The sequence below is a fragment of the Panthera leo genome, chromosome D3, assembly GCF_018350215.1.
Source record: "Panthera leo isolate Ple1 chromosome D3, P.leo_Ple1_pat1.1, whole genome shotgun sequence".
Lineage (NCBI taxonomy): Eukaryota > Metazoa > Chordata > Mammalia > Carnivora > Felidae > Panthera > Panthera leo.
Genome location: NC_056690.1, coordinates 52,757,150 through 52,779,663, shown reverse-complemented (window position 1 = coordinate 52,779,663; position 22,514 = coordinate 52,757,150).

The following is a 22,514-nucleotide window of genomic DNA, read 5'->3' as shown; positions in this document are numbered from 1 at the left end:
AAAACAGCAATTTTGTCTCTCTCCCATCTCTTCAGTATTCACATACATGCAATAAGAATGCTTGAGTTCTTCAGGTTATTCTGTCTGTCAGCCTTCACATTTTAATGTCAACTCTATTCATGAGGGACGTTCTACCCAGGGAGCTTTTTATCTTTTGTTTCATTTAGCGAAGAGTGATAATGTCATGAGGCATGTGAGATTTTTTTTTTTTTTGCATAACAGCTCCTTGACATACCAGTACTCATACAATAAGAAGGAAGAGAAGATAGCTGTTTCTTTTTACGTTGAGGAAGATACCGTCCACTATTTTTGTAACATTTATAGTAAAGCTGTGTATTCTTGGATTTATCATGGATCTATAGAAGTATACTATAAACATAAAATGATGAATGCAAGTTTATAAACGTAAACTGTATTTCAAGAGAGGTCAGCTTTACAACTGAAGTATAATTAGTAATAGCTGTTAGTAACAACAGCCTTTCATAGACTTGAACAGAAGAGTTTCTAGACCAATACTTAACTGAGTTCAGTTTCATTGTTTACAGATAAGAAACCACTCAAGAAATTTTAGTCAAACTTAGCTATTGGCAGAAAGGTGATGAAACCCTTAGTCTGTGACTCAGTCTATGGTCTTTTTCCACACACGGGTTTTATCTCATTATTATGTTTCAAAAGAAGCAAAGAAATATTCATTTCACAAGTGCTTAATGTTTCATCTTGCAGAAAGTAACTTCAAACCTTAATGTTTTACATTCTTAACTATTTGTTGGGCCAATGTGAATTCTTTATTCTATTTTTATTTTAAAATGGACTTAACTTGAGAAAATGGCATTACAGAAAGTTTTAAAATAGAGCAAAAAATCTATAAAATCACTGAACCAAAAAAAATTGCATTTATTTTTGTATTCTTACATTCTAGTCTTGAAGGTAATTGTACTAACAGCAAACATGCAATTGTGTTTATGTGTGTGTTTGTATATGTTTACTTAATATTCTGTAGGTTGCTCAATTTTTGGAATTGCAAACCCCATTGCAAGTAATATCTTGTATGTTGGTTTTGTCTATTTATTATTGTCTTTATTTCATTAGAATTAATTTTTGAAGAGTATTAATAAGCTAAAAGATATGGGCACATATGCTTTTGCTATGTATTTCTATGTCATTTCCCCAAAAGGCATGATAGTAATTCTCAATGCTGCTAGCAATGGAATACCATTGAAGTTAAATGAATCTTTTTCTATTTTCCCCCCACTATTTCTCCATCACGTAGTCAAACTGGTGCAAAGCCCTAAAAATTGTTGCTAAATGGATAAATAAATATAAAAGTTAAGCTTCTATCCCAACCAAATATCCACTCTACTGCCCGAGACAGTACTATTTGAAAATATTTTGGTTTCCTTAGCCATTTATATAAATTTTAGTGTTTTTTTAAATATTAATCAATATGGATTTTTACTCCGCAGCCACTAAGTCAGTATCGGCTCATACTGAGCCGGCTCATACTCATATATTTCCAGAACTTGCTCATTAACTATTTGCACACTGTGAAAATATAAGCCAGTCAGGCTCCAGAATCTCTGAGGTGAGAGAGAAAGAAGTTGAATACCCATAAACTGAGAAAGAATTGGGGCTTGTCAAGTAATAGATAGGGTAGTGAATTCCATGTTTCATGTTGTCATCTTTAAGTTTTTGTATATTGTGATAAATGTAGGGTGCTGATCAGTAGAATGACCATATAATTTGTGAACTGAAACACTTTTGAGCAAAAGACTGTTTTTCATAAGTATGCTGGGACAACAGGCATTGGGGTGCCTTGGTGTCTCAGTCCATTGAGCGAGTGACTTCAGCTCCTGTCATAATCTCGTGGTTCATGGGTTCAAGGCTCACATCAGGCTCACTGCTGTCAGTGCAGAGCCTGCTTCAGATCCTCTGTCCCCCTCTCTCTGCCCCTCCCCCACTAACACTCTCTCAAAAATAAATAAGCTTTTTAAAAAAGGACTTGTTTAAAAAATTTTTTTAAAGTAGGGGCACCTGGGTGGTGCAGTTGGTTAAGCGTCTAATTCTTGGTTTTGGCTTGGGCCATGATCTCGCAGTTTTGTGAGTTTGAGCCCCTTGTGGGGCTCTGTGATGGCAGCATGGAGACTGCTTGGGATTCTCTCTCCCACTCTCTGCCCGTCCTCCACTTGTGCAATCTCTGTCTCTCTCAGAATAAATAAATAAATAAACAAACGAAAAAAAAATTAAAAACATAAAGTTAGTTTTGTCCCTAACCCTCTACTTACATCATTAGGGGAGAGCGTTCTGTTAAAAGAAAAGTGCTGGGGAAGGAAAGTCCATCCAAACTGCATTGTCGGAGACATTACTTGTAGATCAGTAGAGATCTATGTCACAAAGGCATTAGAGGAGAAGAAATTCAAAACATGGACAACAAGGCAACCTAGAAATCACCATATTTCCCCAGGCCTGTAACAAAGTATGGGTGTTGTTAGCAAAAGTGGGGAATTAGAGCTGCCCAGTAAGTATTAGAACAACTGTGGAATTGTCCAGGCAGGAGCTGGGAGCGAGCTAAAATGAGCTGTTTGTGGAGGCTGGAACCATGCGGAGATAGAACCACTATCCTAGGCACATCTCTGAAGCAGAGGTGGGGTGAGACTTACCCCCCATTTCACCCTTCCTCCTGCTTTCTGGTGTGTCCTTGGTTGAACCAGAGATCAGCTCTCCGTGGAGGCTGGGGATTATACTTTGCAGAGTCAGCCCCCAGTGATATCAGACAGAAAACTACATGGGAGAAGGATGGATCTGAGAGCAACTAGGAAAATGGACACCCCATCTAATATAATCAGCATTTAAAGAGAATGAAAAGCAACATACAAGCCAAACTGGCTTGTTAGTTGGCTGCACTGTTCAGGTCTGATGTACAGCAAGACACAGTGTGATTTTTCATGTGAGCTACAGTCATCTATCAGTCATTACAGAGTTCCCTGGGAACTTAGGACCAGAACACAGGCACTGATCTGAAGGGGTCTGGAAGACATCATGTTTCTAGTCAAGGGCACAGGACGGTGCAATTCAGATTTTTTGTTGTTCATGAAAATACATAAGACTTGTGGGTATAATAAATAAATAACCTGTGTTTGTACTCCCAGTTTAGGATTTTGCTTTTATTTCTTTTACCGAGAGACAGTAGGAGAAAAGTCAATAAAGAAACGGAGTTCTTTGAAATAAAAAATCTTGATGCATATTAGTAATTAGTAATTAGAGTGCTTTTCTTTTTTCTTTATACTTTAGAAGTAAATGGGATGCGTATGTATCTTTTGAGAAGAAATGCTGCTTCTGTCTCACCCTCACTGTCTATAGTTAAGATGTTGATTTCTTGCTTTTTGACTTCTCTTAATTTGTATAGGCACCCACATGGTCTATATATCATCCACACTATGAGACTTTCTGAAGCAACAAGAATCAAGAATCCTTCAGTATAAATCGGAGGAAAGCTCCTCTTCTGAGAGAGAAAATAACTACTGGCTAAAGTCTAATTAGAATTCTAAATTACGGGCTTCAAAATTCTTAATCACTAGGATTCTCTCTGCTTAGTTGATCTCATTTTCTGTAACATTTAAAGTCAAACACTGTGCTCCACAAAAGCAAATATATTCATTCTCACCCACACAAAGCTCTGTAGACCCAACCTCGAATCCTGTTCTCCTAATTTCACAGCCTAATGCTGACTCATTACTTTCTACCAGTCATAACAGCCTTCTCTCAGTTGCCTTTTTTTTTTTTTTTAAATAATTCATCCTTACCGTGATGACTTCTCTGACTATGGATAGAACTATCATGAGATTTTTCTCAGATTTTAGTATCCAAATCGGTACACTTTTAAGAGTAAGAAGGATGCTATTCATAATTACACCAGGAATAGGCAACATTCACAACTGTCCATGGCAAACTAAGATAAATGATCCACCCTACCTGTAGCCCTAATCATTCTGTAAGCCTCTATGCATCATAAACACATTTAAATAAATACAGATTTATACAGATATCCTCTTTCTCATTTCCTTCATCACATTTTTCCACCCATTATTTGCTATGACCTTGATTTTGCCAAGATTCAGGGAAAGTATTATTTCCATATTTATGTGTATGAGTTTTCAGATAATAACTGGCCTTATTATTTCATCTTTCTTTAGTGTCCCCAAAATGTCTTCAATAATCATGGTCATATGACCATTAAAAAATAGTTGCTCAGTAAAGAAATACTTTACTTGTAAAAAGTGCATTCAAACAGACTTTGACTACCATAAGAAATTAAACGTGGTACAGAGTTGTTTTTTCTTTTTTAAATCAACGTGAATAATACCAAATAAGAAGGATATCAGAATTATCTTCCTATATCAGGACTGGTGCTATTGCAGTTAAATATCAACAACCAATGAAAGACTGATGAAGAATTTATTCTAGAATCATAGAGATGATTTAAGGATTAAAAATAATATCAACATCAAAAAGCAATATCTGGCTAATTCTTGTCCCTCTGTGATGAAAAGCTATCTGTTATAAACTCTTGCTGTCAAAGCACCATACAGACGGGGTGGAGGCGGACTGTTCTCTGCTTCCCTGAAAGCCACAGAGATGTGTGTCTGTTTTCAGACTGGTTCTCTGCTTGTAAAAAATATGGAATAGTGCTGGCAACCACCATTGGTGGATACAAAGATGTAACTGATCCCTGACCCCGTTTGCAGGATGTCTGGCCTGAGAAAGATTATTATTTTGAAATTGTACTCATTATTCTTCATCAGTACCAAGAAAAAAAAAAAAAAAAAGGGAAAATGTCCTTTCACTATGCTGGATTTCATGTATACCCAAAGGCTCTTTTGGAAATAGGACAGTGAGTGAATTTCTTTGGAGGTCTTCTTAAAAACTTCTTTAAAAATTTCCTCTGGTATGACTTAAGTACAGTCTTTCCTAGAGACTGGAACATAGTTTAAAGATGATCTTTAATTCACTTCAACTACCTTTCCTCCATGAATCTCACAAATATCTGTGTATATTATGCATAAATGTGGTATGACTTTTTAATTTTGTACATATGTGTACAGATTCATTCATTAAAAACACTTTAAGGACAAATAAAATCTGGGTTATACTTTCCTTCTTAAACACCCTCATTTTGTTTTGTTTTGTTTTGTTTTGCTCTTTTTTTTAAGAAACAGTATAATGGTAAGAGGAAAATGAACTTGACCAAATACAAAATTAAGGTAAAATCTGTCCTGGAAAATATACAAAAGACATACAAAAATGACTGAAAGAGCTTTACTTTTTTTTTTTCAATCATAAATGAATATATCTGTACCTTTAATATGTCTGGAGGCTGATAAACACAGCTGTCCATAATGAGAAAGCAGATTACATCATGTTACTCTAAATAAGCCTTCTAATGAGAAATCAGGATTAAGTTGAATCTGGAGAAGAAATTTGTATTTGCCTTGAGAATTTCAAACTGATCTCCCCCGGGGGAATGATGGAGCATTAAGAGATTTTAATTTGAAATGAGGTTATGGGATTGTAAATTGCTGACAGATATTTAGTAAATGATTTAGTGTTTGTGTTTATATTCTAGCTTAGGAAAGATTTTGACTTTTTCAGAAAACTGAAGAAATGTCTTCAAAACACATTTAGCTAATCAAAATGAAGTGTCCAAAGAATGGGGAAGAATGAGTAATTAAATCAATATATTTGAATTATGCATTAAAATTCAACAATAAACTTTCATTCTCTGAGCAAGACTCAGTGTATTTTAGGGTCATACAATTAATTTATTAGTATCAATTAAAGATCGAGTGGTGACATCCTTGAGTAAGTGTTATAACTTACAATATCAGGCTTATTAAAATACCTCTATACCTCTCTGCATTTCTAGAAGAGATCATAATTACACAAAATCCGAGGAAGTTTCTTTTTTGGTGATTTATCACACACTATTCCTAAAATCATTCAGCAAGCAAAGCATATGGGGGTAAGATATTGTGTTTATTCTGCACCCACCAGGAATGAGCAGCATAGCTCATGTCCAACTAGTTCTGTAAAAAGGTAGCCCCGTGGGGAAGATGGATAAGACCAAGACTGATACCACAACTTACTCCCTTTTTCCTTTTGAAAGTTTTATTTTCAACGTGACACCTACTATCATATACAGTCCTTTTCTGTTCTTTTGACAAACTCACACAGCTTGCAAAAAGTGATTCAGCCTTCATTACAGAAATGCCACCCAAAGGGTGTCTTTCAAAAGCTTTGTGTTTTTCAGCTGGAGTCAAGACTGAATGCATCGTGGTTTCTATGGCCCTACAATTTCTGGTCCAAGATAGACGCCACTGTCATTACAGGTATTGCAGGAAAATGTGCTATTTCTTACTGAGCTGCCTTGTGGACTAGTGTCACCGGGGAAATATCACAGCCTGGTTTATGGGAGGCTGTCCTATTTTATATGCAGGTACATCATAAAGAGCTTTATGCTTGGGAGGCTAGCTAGGAATACACCGCTTCCTACCTAGCCAAGATTCTCCTTTTTATTTCATCTCTTGGAAAAAGTGGCTTACCATTTACCTTTTTGTGTCCATTTCTAATGTGGCATAATCTTTTTTCTCTCACATTTCGAAATCTGACACTTGGGGTTTGCGTCCTTCTCCCCTGCTTCTTCCCATACATTTTCTTCTGTCCTAAAACCTATGCAATTAACTCCTGTCACCTTAAAAGCCTTTCTTACAGCACATTGCCCCAGCTGTTGAAGCATATGTAATTACATCCTACACTACCTGTCCTGGGGCATGCTAGTTTCATACAATTTTCATATCACCCTTTTTCATTATTCAAGCAGAGTGAAATTTTAAGGACAGTGTGATTAGGCTGAAATTGGAACTATTCAAGGTTTGGCATTGTGTAAAAGCAGGCTCTTTCCTTTCCTACACCAAACTCAAAAGCTATTGTTAAAAAGAACGGTTCAATCTGCTTGGTGTGCACACTGGTCACACATTCAGGACCGTCACAGTTAAGACTTTTCATGGAACCATATTAGCATTCATTAGTATTTTCGTGACTGAATTGGAGTTTAATCTGAGGGAAATGGTGTTAGTGATGAAGGATTTTATAGATTTATATGGATTCTGTCCTAATTTTGGCGATGAGAACCACGAAAAACACACGGAGGCGATGCGGACAATATAGGCAAAGTACTTATGCAAAGTAGGCCAGTGAGATACTTAAAGAATTTTGAACATAACTTAAAACATTCATTGTACAACAAAGGAAAAAGGAATAAAAAGCTTAAATAGTTGTTCTCTCTCTGCATTACATCTAAACAAAAGCCTCTAAAGCAGACATACAACTGGGAAATGAACTCAATCCATTTAAAATTAATAGCAATTTCCCTAACTTCCCAGCATCCTAGCTCCACAGTTTTCCAAGATACATTATGGTTCGAAGTAATCAATCAACTTTTAAATATTTTATCTCCTCAGGATTAAATTGGGCTACTAGAAACATTAAACTTATAAAGTCTCTGTGATCTTAGTAATACTGTGTACTGCTCACCAATTGGAAATAGAGTTGAAAAGTCGATCAGTGCAAAGCCTATGGTACTGTAATACGTGGTGTCCCTCATATGCAAGGGTACAAATGCCTGGTTATTTTGAAATAATTATGTAACACAATCTTATTGTTTTTATCAAGTGATTAAATTTATTCTGTTATCACATCACATTATCAGTAGCATTCAGTATATTTTGAGCTTCGGAGACAGAGGCTAAGCATTGAAGAGGTGTATAAATATTCATTTGTCACAATATGGGAAGATTGTGTATGTGTCTGAGCACATATGGTGGGCTAGGGGCACTAACCTCTGTGCAGTTGAAAATCCATGTGTGACTTCTGACTCCCCCAAAACGTAGCTACTAATAATAGCCCATGTTGGCAGGAAGCTTCACCAATAACATAAGCAGTTGGTTGTATGTTGTGTGTATAATATACTGTATTCTTACAATAAAACAAGCTAGAGAAAAGGAAATGTTATTAACAAATTCATAAGGAAGAGAAAATATGTTTAAAGTACTGTATTGTATTTATTTTGAAAAATGGCATATAAGTGTACCAGGTCAGTTCAAACCTGTGTTATTCAAGGCTCAACTGTAGAAGGAATTTTTGAATTTTTCTGTGCTATATTACTATCATTGGTTATTCTTTCCTTCTTAATTAGCAAAAACCCTAAAGAGCTGACTACTTATAATCCTAGCTACTGACGAAAAATCAGAGTACATTTGAATGCATGTCATTACAAGGATCCCTTCCAAATATGATTTACAGTCATAAATAATAAAAAAGATCTATTCACCAGGACTAAAATGTTATGATCATTTTGCTTTCTTTTGTTCAATAAATGTGAATCTGTTTGAAAGTATAGATTCATGTGAAAAATGAAGAGGTCCAAAAATATCATATATTAGAAGAGCTATGAAATAACCAGAACTTTTATTGAATGTTTGTAGGCATGTAAATTGGTGCAAGTAATTTGAGGAAGAATTTGGCATTATGTGGTAACATTGAAGATGCACATATCCTTTGACTGAGAAATTAAAATCCTAGATATGCTACCTAGAGAAACTCTTGCATGAGTGCACCAAAGGATATGCTGGGAGTGTTTATAGTAACATTTCTGTAATAGAAAACCACTGGGAAGTGACCCAAAAATCTGTTGGATGAAGAATGTAGAAATAAATAAGTCGAGGTATATTTATAGAATGGTATGTAACATAGTTGAAAAAATTAATAACAATATGAATAAACATGATTAAACCTCAAAACTTTAATATTGAGCAGAAGAAGCAAGTCTTTGGAAAATACCTATTATTATTATTACTATTATATATAAAGGTAAAAAATACTAGACAAAAAATGATTGTATATATCTTGGGTGCACCTACATCTTTGGTAAAAGTGTACAGAAATGCAAGAGAACAATCAGCCTACAATTCAAAGGTAGTGGTTATGTCTGAGAGAGACATGAAGAAGGAAAGAAGGAAGACAACACAAACACATTCAAAGGTAATGATACTGTTTAATTCCTTTAGGTGGGTGGTAAGCTCATGAATGTTATTTCTTATTCTTTAAACTACAGATTTTATGTATACGTACTCTTGAGAGAGAATCCCAGGAGTGCTGTCAGTGCAGAGCCCAGCGTGGGGCTCCATCCCACAAACCATGAGATCACGATCTGTGCCAAAATCAAGAGTTGGAAGCTTACTGGACTGAGCCACCCAGGTGCCCCTGGCACCTGTTCTCTTAATTGATATTTGCCATAACCTGTTTCTTGTTCTTACTTGAAAGACCATGGTAGACGGTAGAAAGTGATAATGCTGGGATTAGCAACAAGGCAATCAGAATTTCTTGACCTCTACACAAAATGCCTTCAAAATGTTTTCCTGGTTTTTCGAAGTAGCCTGCAATATTTGTTTTTTTAATTTTTTCAATGTTTTTTAATTTATTTTTGAAAGACAGAGATGGAGTGTGAATAGAGGAGGGGCAGAAAGAGGGAGACAGAGAATCGGAAGCAGGTTCCAGGCTCTGAGCTGTCAGCACAGAGCCCAATGCAGGGCTTGAACTCATGAACCATGAGATCATGACCTGAGCGGAAATCAGACTCTTAACCGACTGAGGCACCCGGGTGCCCCTCAATACTCATTTTATATAGAAAAAATACATTGTGCCATAAATGCAGTAAAGATGATAAGAAACAATGTTGCATAGCATGCAAAGTTGATTGATGCGTAATGGTGTTACAACTTTGACATTTGAAGTTTAATAATATTCTGTGTAGAAACTTATTCAAACAAATCAATTCATCGTTATTTTCACCTCTACTTATTACAGGAATTATTTCTTCAATTCGGAGATGTGAGACACATATATCTCTGATTCTTTGCTGTCACAAACCACTCAACTTATTTTAACTGACAATTCTAAAAGCATTCCCATTTTTAAATGCCTGTGGAACATAACATTCTAAGTATTGACTGAATGAGATGAATTCTGTGAAACTGTTACATCCCGGATCTGAAGGAATAATTCTGTTGATGAGACCCACTGTGGTATCCAGACTACTAGAGAATGCAGGTGGATAGGGGCAGAGGAGATAAAGATAGAGAAAGAGAGACAAAGAGAGAGAGAGACAGAGAGCGGGAGATTGATTCGGATCCTGTGATTGTGGCCAACAAACCTGACTGAAGACCTGCGTCAGTATTGGTCCTTGGAATCCCTGCAATGTATTTTACAGTTCAACCCATTGACCTTTAGGACTCCTGCAGACACTAAATATATGCTAAATAATTTTTTGAAAAATTATTTAAAGTAACTATTGTCACTCAAAATACTCTTAGGGGCATGTCGCTGTCATAGCTGTCCCCTCTGAGGAGATATTGAATGATTGGTGGAAATTAAACTCTGAAAGAACCTTTTATTAAAAACAAAAACAAAAACAAACAAAAAACAAAACAACCCAATCCTTTTTTATGTACAAAAGGAGGAAGTTGTAGATTCCTTTAGCAGTTAATTTTATTTTTCTAATCAGTTTTTCACTTGCTTATCCAGTTTGTTAACCATGATCTTTTTTATAGCAGTCCTTTACTAGCTCTTGCTATATGTATGTCAGAACCATTCTGAGCATTTAATGTGTATTGTTTAATGTATCTGCAAGTGTCACTTTAAAGTAGACATCAGTAACCTTGTTACATAGGGAAAGCAGGGTCATTGAAGAACTTGCAGGAGGTTCTACAACCAGCCTTTGGATTCGAACACAGATCGGCTGGCTCCAATATTTGTGTTCTTAACGTCTTCTACTGTGCTATTCTCATTAGCCTCCCAGAATTTCTCAAGCTCTGATTTTCTGTGCTCAGGTTAATCTCTTTGCTAAATCAAGTTTGTGGGAAATATATAACCAATTAATCAAAAACAGAATTCCCTTAACCATGATATTTTCTTTCTGCATGCTATCTAATCTGTAACTGCTGATGTTTACTCACATGCCATACTATCAACATTTCCTATGCTGATCTACTTGGTTACCATTTAGTCTTTGATTCCTTTGTAATCTGATTTTCAGCTTCACCATTTTATACTGAGGAAAGGCTGTGCGATGTAACAATGAACTTCCTTTGAGATACAAGAAGAGTCCTTTATCTCAGGATAAAAATAATTATCCTGCCTTATTTCCTAATAATATTAAGAAAATTCCGTGTCAGTGAAAAGCCATATTCACGTAAAGTCAGCAGTTAACCTCCAGAGTGGAGTCCATTTTTGATTTTATTCAGTTTACTGAACTTCTTTTCTGGAATTGGCCTCACTGACTATTTTTATCTTTTATAACTTGATAACTTTGTTCACTCTTTCTGGAATGTCCCTGCCCTTTCTTCATTTCATCTAATCCAATTTATTTTTCATTAGATTCCAAGTTTTTCCTGATTCTTCCTAGGACAAGTTATTCTTTGTGCTTCTACTGTAACCACTATTTTTCTGAGATCATTCCTTGTGTTTGCATCCATGGTGGTTTCTCTCATTGGAAAGGAAGCTTCAAATTGTCAGATATTATTTCAGAGCCATATTGATTCTTCCACCATACCTAGCACAATGAATAGCCCATGTGAGTTTTCGATAAATATTTGCTAAATTGAATCAAGGTTTTATAATAGTATATTGTCAATCATTAGAAACTTGACCAATGTAAAATATTTGCTGGGAAAATAATGAGATGGTGGGGGGGAAGCCTTATTTATTTGTGAAGCTGTTATCCATTTAAGTGTGCTTTTTTTTTTTGTCTGTCTACCTCATGGCCATGAAAACGATACAGGAGATAATAAAATAGTAATCTGGTTTTATTTCCCATCAATAAATTCCATCTGTGTCTTCAATGGAATCAAAGTGTTCAAAATAATATTCGTCTTAGGGTGAAACCCACTGCACACAACGTTTTACACCATTTTGTAAAAAAATGGTCTTTGGAACACTTTAGAATCAGGACAAAATTGTGTAAAATGTAAATGACAAAATTTCAAGGAATTTTTCCCACCACACGTGGAGCATTTTCTGGGAAGATGTTATTGATTTTTTGCAAAATGAAAACAATAGCATTAAATGCAGGACACGCTAAGTTCGTGGTTAGGAGGATTTGGAGATCTGGGGACGTGGTTTCTCTATAGGAGCCTTGAAGTGAGTGTTGATGTTTCCATTAGTGCCAATTCACAGCCTACGAGAGCTGTGGAGAGCTACCATCTGGTGGCCCTATTACACACAGAGAAGAGATGAACATCTCATGGATATAACTAACTTCCTGACAGATAATTTCTCTGTGAATAAATCCTCGAGAATTCAAGTATATATTTGTTTCAGCTTTTTATCGGAATAGATTAGACAGGTGAACAAATATCCATTAAGGAGTTACTGCCTTTCATAGAACTTACGGTGACAAGAAGGCGATCTAAAGTTCTCAATCATTCACAGAAGAATTGTGCAGCATGGTTTTCAGACATCCGATGGCACATTTGGACAGAAAAAATGTCTGTTGTTCTCTTAGATTAATATTCCAAACGTTGAATTTGAAGCCCAGAATCATGTGGATTTATTTTAAAGTTCAGCTGTAAAGCTTCCCAGAGTTATAACCCAGCCAACCAGGAAGGCTTTGAGCTAGGAATTTTGTGGTTCATGCTACTTGAGGATGAATATGGAAATATGATATTAGACAGCTTGTTGTCAGTTTCTAAAAATCATTACACCCACAGAAATTCTATTTGGCCCACCAAATTTTCACTCTTCCAGCTCATATTTCCTAGCATTATATCTGCTTTGCTGTTTCACATCATGAGGCTCAAGCAAGAACTTGCAAAAAGAGTAGAGGCCATCTCCTCAAAAATATCAGATTTCTCCCAAAATTGAATTATGTGGGAAAGGCAATGAGAGAATGAATATATTTAATTAAGTTTTCTCAGCCTAAATGCTGAATTTTATTAAATTCACTGAATATTTAGATTCTCAGCACATGGATTGGCATTTATTTTCCATCTCTCATCCTATGCTACCCTTCAATCTAGGCTAGTGACATAATGACAATTTACTGAATGCATATTAAATGACAGATCTTCTGTGAAATCTTGATATGCATTTATCATTTAATGCTAAACATCGACCTCTATGGTTGTTACCATCTTTATTTGCTGATAACTTGCACAAAGTTCCCAGCTAGGAACAGTTGCACCAAGTTTCAGTCTCAGTTGCACGTCTTATGCTCATGTTCATAGACAGAATGACATTTGTCTTAAGTGTTTATATTTACAAACCCATATTCTATGCTGCATCTCTCCAAAGATATTGCATCATATTTGAGATCTTCTCCAAACATTTAATTTATTACAGTAAATAAAGGGATCATAATTCAGTTGGTGATACTAGAGATCTTTGGATATGTATATGGAACTATAGAGAAAAAAAGTAGGGTTTATTTTGGAGAAAATATACCATCGCTTTAAAAAAGCACTTCATGGAGACAGGATTGATATACAAGAACTATACATAACTAATGCATAAACTTGATGAGTTTGGAGACAGATATATACCCGTGAAACCGTCCCTGCAATGTATGCCATGAACGTATCTATCACCTTCAAAAGTTTCCTCCCAACGTCTTTATTATTATTATGATATAAGAAAGCTTAACATAAGACCTACCTTAGTAATTTTTTAAAGTATATAATGCAATGTTATTAACCAATGGTACTACACTGTGCAGTAGATCTCTAAGACTTACTTATCTTGAATAACTGGAACTTTGTACCCTTTGATTAATATCACTCTATTTCCTCCTCCTCTTATCCTCAGCAACCACTACTCTACTCTCTGCTTCTATGAATTTGGCTATTTTAGATTTCTCATAAAATAAAGACTTATCAATTCTCACAAATAAAACATAAATTCCTCACAAATAAAAAGCCTGGATTGTGATGATAGTTCCACAGATGTGTACTTAATCTCCAAACTCATCAAATTGTTTAAATTAAATATGCATAGCTTTTTGTATGTTAATCATACCTCAATAAAATAAAGGGAAGTAAAGAACAATTCAAAAAAAGCTTCTTAACAACAAAAGAAACCATCAAGAAAATTACAAGATAACCTACAGGATGGTAGAAAATATTTGCAAACTTGATGTATTATAAAGAATTAGTATCCAAAATATATAAGCAACTCTTAAAACTCAATAGTGAGAAAACAAATAATCCAAGTAATACATGAGCAAAGGAACTGACTCAACATTTCTTCAAAGAAGATGATACAAATGACCAACAAGTATATGAAAAGGTATTCAACATCACTAATGATCGAGGAAATTTAAATCAAAGTGGTAATGAGATACCATCTCATAGCTGTTAGAAGAGCTATCAACAAGTAGACAAAGCAGCAAGTGTTGGTAAGAATGTGGAGAAAAGGGAACCCTTGCACACTTTTCATGAGAATCTAGATTAATGAAACTGCTAAAAAACACTATGAAGGCTCTTCAAAAAATTAAAACCAGAAAGACCATATAATCCATTAATCCCACTTCTGTGTATACCTATAAAATAATTGCTGTCAGGATCTTCAAAGGATATCTGAACTCCCATACCCATTAAAGCATTATTCACAGAAGCCAAGACGTGAAAGCAACCTAAATGTCCACTGACAAAAGAATGGATAAAGAAAAAGTGGTGTATACACACAATGAAATACTATTCGGTCTTAGAAAAGGAGGATACCCTACCATGCATGACAATATGGATGAATCTGGAAGCTAAATATATTGTTGCAATGACTAATGTGCCTCACTTGTTATATTTATTTATGCTTGTATACCTTATTAGCCTAAATATTATACTTCTATAGAGCTATTTAAGTGCTTGTTACAGTATAATGCAAGCATTGATTGTTTTATTTATTTATTGGTTGTTGCTTTGAAATCTTTAATGATCTTAGAAATCCTGGAAGCTACATGATAAAATGTGTTTTCTTTCAGCTCAGCTGAACTTATTTATAGCCTATTCTTCTTATGTCAGCTGCTATCATTAAAGATTATTATATATGCACCAGATTTATTTCAAGTCTGTTTTTATATGAAGTAGGACTGTTTGCTGAAAGAATATATAACTTAAACTTTCTAGGAACGTATTTACTTCTATTAAATCTCCTCAAAGATTTTCTAGTTCAACAACATGCTAATATCTATATTAGCAACATATCTATAGATTTGAGATCTATATTTTCATGTATGAAAAACTAGTTGATTTAATAAATGCAATTTAGGATACGTAAGAGCTTAATATAGGTCTTTGACAATGCATATTAAAAGCGAATAGTGTTTGTTTTGACAACACACACACTGAAATTGGAACAATATAAAGAGTAGCATGACTTCTAGGCAAGAATGGCATGCAAATTCACCAAGTGTTCCATAGTAAAACAAACAAACAAATAAAAACTAACAGTAAACACAATGCCTATAAACTTGTCTTAAAAAGGACATGGTGATTATAATGAAAAACAAATTGGAAAATGTGTGTTTAGTTAATATATATGTTGGCCAAAAAATGTATCCTTTAAGCTTCGCTGAATTTATCTACGGCCTTATTCCAGTGATGTCAGTAGCCATCATGAAATCAGCAAATCCTGGCAAGACTCCGATCCAAATCAATGTCTTACTTCTCTATTCTGCTGCTACATGGGGCTAAGGTGATGATAGAACAAATATTAAATGATAGGGATCTAATGGAGACAGTAGTTCAAAACATATCATGACCTAAAATAATACCGCTCAATAATTTGCAAAATAAAATCAGAGAACTTTCATGAACATAGTAATACCGAATCATTTACCTCCAGGCAGTTTATATTTGATATTACCCTTAAGCTATTTTCCATGTATTATGACTCCTATACTTAATGCAGCATTTCAACTTCGCCCTATTTCTTTCTGACCCTGTGTGGAACCATTAGAAGCAGATTAGTAACTATTTATTTTGATGATAGGTGTTTTTCTGTGTGTAATAGAAAAAAAGATTCAGAGTCCATGATGCTAGGAAATCATTCTGTAGCTGTGCTTTCTGTCTCAACCCTGAGGGAAGAAAAGCTATTGGTGTTGATGAGAAAGACTATTCACACAGTACATCCATAAACTCAACAGCTATTTTTCTTTGGTAGCTTTTTAAAGATTATTATGAGCAGGTAAATAATAGTGCTGATTATTTTTATGTCATTATGTATTTCTTATGTTCAATTACTTAATTGATGGAGATTATTTTTGTTTGGTATTTTAACAGAGTCCTTGGTTAACAATGTACTATTATCTCAGTCTATGCATGCTTGCTTTTTTTCTTATGATACAATGTCAAGCCATGAACCAACACACATATCAAAAATTCAACACGCTTGTAACATGTATCTTTGGATGTTCTCCTCCCTATCCCATTTTCTCCCACCGCCCTCGTTTTAGGATAGCCACTATTTCAAAAATAGGATGCTGTAGTTGCTTTATAATTGCATTTTTCCCTTAATTTTTTTACAAAGCTATTCTGTCCTCTCTATCTGACTATTCCCAAATCTGTAGTACTTACTGTCAAGCCTTTGTATCTTTTTCTGTTGTTTATCATCATAGAGATTTGGCTCCTAGTTTATTTGGCAATTTTCACATATGATCTTAATCCTGCAGCTATTTGAGCAAAACTTCCTCCAGATATAGTTTGTTTCTAATTCTGAGAGTGGCTAATACTAATCTACAACTATTTCGGCACCCTACTAACTTGGAAGAGATGTCTCAAGTTCAGCTTCCATACTCACTACTCTTCCTATAGTCATATCACGAAGGGCATGGAGACTCAGGTCAGCCACCAACTTGTCTACTCCAACTCTTTGCTTCTCTGTATTAGTTTCTCTGCCTCTCAGACTCTCAGCCTCATATCTAAGTCCAGTTTTCCGATGCTCCAACTCCAGGCTACTGAAGCTCTGATTCGCAATCCTCTAAACCTGCTTAGGTTTGTTTTTGTTTGTTTGTTTTGGGAAAATGGAGCATGGAGATTTTTCCTACCATTGGTGAAGAGAGCAGTGGTATAAAGAATGAATGTCACACTGGGAGACATCACCATTCTGGTGAAGTGTTGGTGAGTTTTTCAATCTTCCTTTTAAACACATGCACTATAGATATAGAGACAGAGAAGATATATGATAGATGTTGGATACATATGTAGACAGAGAGATAGAGAGATGAAAGATAGATACAGAGATAGCTATAGATTTTTTTCTGGCATTTTGCTTTCATGTTCTTTTGAAAAAGTGCCAATAAAACCCTTCTACACAAGGGAATTATTTTACCTAGCTCAGAAGAGTTTCATAGAGTTTAAGGGCTTCGTACTGTTTTCCTAATATTCAAAATCAATTTTCATTTTGTAATGGTATACTTCTGTTTCCTGAAATTCTTCCTATAATTGTAGATAATGATCACGGCCTCCTGAGTTTATATATTATATCCATTTCTTCCATTTTGATAATGATCTCTTATATTAGCTTATGCTTTATTAAGGATTTTGCAGAATTTTCAAAACACGGTTAACTACTAACACAGCTCTTGAAAGAAGACATGCAGTGGGAAAATCAAGTCTGTGTGAAAAAGTAATTGAAAACACCACACAATATACAGTAAAAATGCAATTACTTTAAAAATAGAATCTGTAAACTAGGTCACTGAAAGACTGTCAGAATATTTTGGTTTTCATTTGGTCTCCAACTTTTTAACAACACTATTTTCAAAGAAAAGGAAGCGAAACTATTGTCTGTGAGTTAAAGAATTTAAAGAAAACATGACATTATAAGAGAAGCTAATGATCTTCATCTGCTTAGATTAAAAAATATATGAGATGATAAATTAAATATATGTTTACTCAATTGCAGCACCTAGATAAAAATGCAAATGTGGTATGTAAAACTATTAACAGTGCTTAATTAAATAATGACTCAGTGTCTGGAGAAAAAGAGACCTATGCAATACTATGTTTTTGTTTTTGTTTTTTTGCTTGGTAAAAATGCAAATGAAATCATTAATAGTTTATAAATGAACCTAGCTAAGAGACAGCTAATGCATATCTCGTTCTAAATTAAATAAAAGCAATAAGTGGTCCATTACATTCATCGAGGTAAACTCCAAAAATCACTTTATATTTATAAAATATAAGATTTAAATGTTTATCTTATTTTTTTTCTCCCATGAAATCATTCATTATGCTGCTATGAATCTTGGCGTTAAAGCAAAGTTAGTTAGAACATCATTTTTTCTCATTATTCTATCCAGTTTCCCCTCTCCTCTCTCTCTGCCTTTCTTTCTTCACGCATACACATGCACACACACACACACACACACACACACACACACACATACACACACAGGCAAATATTGGTATATAAAGAGAGAGGATAAAAGACACAATAAAATCACATCAACCTATATGCTTTTAGGTCAGCCCCAGCATTAGGTAACTATATTCTTGCCACTAAGAGCCATTTAATATTCAGAGGAAGGGTTTGGTATGGTACTTTTCACTTTAATATTTATAGAATTTGATTGCAGCTGGATCCTCCACTTTATAGTGTGGTAGAGAAATGAACAAAAGCAAATGTGTTATGTGATCAACTCTCAGTGATTAGTATATTTTAAAACCGTGTGTCTTCTTCACGACGGAGTTTTGTTTATATCCAGATCATCTCTCTCTGTACTCACAATTCTACTCAGAATCTCCTGCTTCCCTGCCTAAGGAATGCAAATAATTTTAATTCTAGCAAGAAAAAAATGTAATTATGAAAGCAAATCCCCTGAAAAAACTGCATTCCCAAAACAAATATAAACTGCCCTTACCACTTTTAGATTATCAATGTGCTACTTCCCTTCATTACCAGATAGGTGAATTTCCTGTAAATAAATTATTTGAATAAGGCTGCGTACAACAAAGAGTATAAATTATAGAAATGAATAAATAATTATTCTAATATTCAAATATACTTTGAAATTCACACTGGTTAGTGCAGTGAGATGCAGAGGTAGTAAGGAGGATGTCAAATCAGAGGAGAATTTCAGGAGGAAATAATTTTGGTTCTTTATTTAACCATTTGTACTTTGACTTTAAGTATAAAAGGATTGCCATGACCTAAGAAGATGATATGTTGTTATGAAATCATGACTGAGCAAAGAATTTTGTGTGGGAGAAGGAATGATATTCACAGAGCAGGGTAAAATGAGCCAAAGCAAAGTATGACAATAACAAGAATTCATGTTTGTATAGTATTTTCAGCTGGTGAAGAACTCTAACATCCATTAGATCATCTGATATGTAAGCTTTCTTGGTTAAGAAGGTATATGTAATTATTACAACTTTAAGCATGAGGAAACATTAGCAGTCATAGCCAAGATACCCAATTTTAAACTCACAGAACTGGGCTAAATGGAACAAAGTAGAATAGTAGAGAATTTTATGCTTTTTTATGGGATAGTTTAAAATTAGTAAAGTCTTAGGCACTATTTCCTAGTGAGTGCGTACTTTAGAGAATTTTGACTGTGGTAAAGAAAGGTAGCTTAGCAGGCAGTTAGCCACTGAGCCTACTAAAATAACATTGATGACCTTATGAAATTGTTTTCAAAGATGGTTGAAGCAATTCCTACCATGCTTTTCCAACTCAGAGGTACAGTTAGCTTCCCCATCTCTTAAATACAGGCTAACTTTGGGACTTCTGCACTAAGTTTTCATCAGGCTTTTAAAATAGACTTGTTGATGGAAAAAAAGATTCATAAATATTATTTTCTCATCTCCTTTTTCAAGACATTGAGAACAGCACTGTCTTAACTTGGGCTCCTATACCAAAATACTGTTAACTGGGTGCCTTAAACACCAGACACTTGTTTCCCACAGTCTAGAGGCTGAGTAGTCCAGGATCAAGTCTCCAACAGATCCAGTGTCTGGTGATAGCCCTCTTTCTCATTCACAGACAGTTCTGTGTCCTCACATGGTGGAAAGAGTGAGGGAACTCCTAGGGTTTTCTTTTACATGGGCACTAATCCTATTCACGAGGGCTCCACTCTCAGGACCTAATCACATCCCAAAGACCTCACTTCCTCCTACCATTACAATAGGGATTACGTTTCAACATATGACACAAACATACAGGCTAGAGCAAGCATTTAATTCAGTGATGGACACTCCTTTCTCTCCATTTCAACCATTGTAAAATCTTAATCTTAAATGTGTATGCAAAAAATTGTTAATTGTATAAATAGATTTCACTTGTGACTAAAACAGTTTATTATTCAATATTTATCCATCCTTATCTCTTTACTAACAGTTTTGATTTTGTTGGATATACAAGTGATGAGTTACAAAACTACATTTTCTAGCATTTTTTGGTAAATATCTGATATAGTTCTGGCATGTGCCTAACTCCTTAAAAGGAAGCCAGTTCAGCCAGAATGACCCTTTGGCCTCTTGTTCTCCCTGGAATATGGTTGGAATATGGTTGTGATATTAGGGCTCTAATAGCCACCTGTCACCATAAAATGAGATGCACATGCTCGATAGCTGAGCAGGGAGACAAAAAGAAACTGAGTCTTTGATGGTATCATGGAGATGTTAAGCCTGATTGCAGTTCCTCATTATGGAATTTTCATTGCTTGAAGAAAACACACACTTATCTGGTTTGTTTGTTTGTTTATTTATTTATTTATTTATTTATTATGTTTTTAATGTTTGTTTATTTTTGAGAGAGAGAGAGTGATGGAGAGCAAGTAGGGGAGGGGCAGAGAGAAGACACACAACCTGAAGCAGGCTCCAGGCTCTGAGCTGTCAGAACCTGACACCAGGCTCAAAGTCACGAACTATGAGATCATGACCCAAGCTGAAGTCAGATGCTTGACTGACTGAGTTGCCCAGGTGCCCCATACTCAACTTGTTTATTAAGCCTCTATTACTTGGGTTTTCTGTTATATATGAGTGAGCTCCATATATTATCCTTATCCTGTGTGTATTTTTCCATTTTCAGGTGACCAAACTGAGTCCCTAGAGCTTAAATGATGTCAATGAGCATCTAGCAAGTCGACTTCAAAGTGGAAGGAGGAATTCTGGTTTTCTGAGTCCCTACCGCTGAACTTGTTTTCACTATAACACAGCTGAAGTGCCTATGGAGTGGTAAGATCTTTGGGAGCAGGAAGTTACCATTATTTTATTTCTTTTAATATATCTTTTGGTGTATGTGCCAGACTCTGTTTTTGGTACTGGATCCCCAGAGTAGAAAAGTCTCTTGTCGGCATGGAGTTTGTATTTCAATGGGTAAATGAATACACGAATGAATGTATGAGTAACCAATACTTTTTTTTTATCTTTTTTTTTTCTGAACGACTGACCTACCAGAGATGATCATGATTTATTCATTTTTCACATTTAGAAAAGCACATGAATATGTCTACCCCTTCCCTCCTTCATTGTACCAATGAGTAATTGGAGACCTTCTGACATGCAACGTTATGCTCAAGGACACAGAGTTCTGGAACAAACTTTGACATTATGTGACAAGTTGATATTACCACGATCATGAAACAAACACAGTCCATCAGGATTCATGTAACAAATTGCAGATGGGTCTACTAAGCTAGCTGAAGCTGGAAGCTGAAGGGAAGCAGGGTTTCTACTTCTATACCAGGCACATGGTGGCAGAAGAAATTTTGTATACTCTCTGCAGGCTAATAGGAAACGAAAGCCAGCAAAGTAATGATGGTTTCAGAATGTCTGCAAATTGAAGGATCTACACCAAACTGCGCAGAAACAAAATGCTTTCTTTCACATCTGAGCAATAGATAACCACCTGCGACCAAAGGACCAAGCAGAGTCTAAAACAGCAGGTGGATCCACAAAAAAGCAGTAGTTTTTGCAAGAGAGAACACCAAACATCTCTTTGAGATAGCGACTCAGTACACATAGGATCAGCCCTGGGCAAAGTTTCTCCTTTAGAAGTGTCTCTGAAAAGTAACTGCTTTTTGCAGGATAGCTTTGGTTGATGCTGAGTACAAAGAAACTAACCAGAACTGGGATTTAAAAAAGTAGTTAGTCCTTAATGCAATATGTTAACAATTTGGATCAAATCTGGCACTTCTTTGTCATGGGCCAAATAAGATTTACATCAAATATTTCTCAGCTGTTTGAAGAAAATCAATACTATTTACAGTTATAGCAAAACTTAGTGTGGATTGAGACCGCGTAGGTACCACGCATTTTGAATGGAATAATAGGTTTTGCTTTCATTTTTATTTATTTATTTTTTAACTAGTGGAACCAAGTCAGACTTAATGCATTTTATTGATTTTATGTCACACCATTTTGAATACATGTGTGCCTGGTTGGTACAATGGCATAAAGATATCCTGA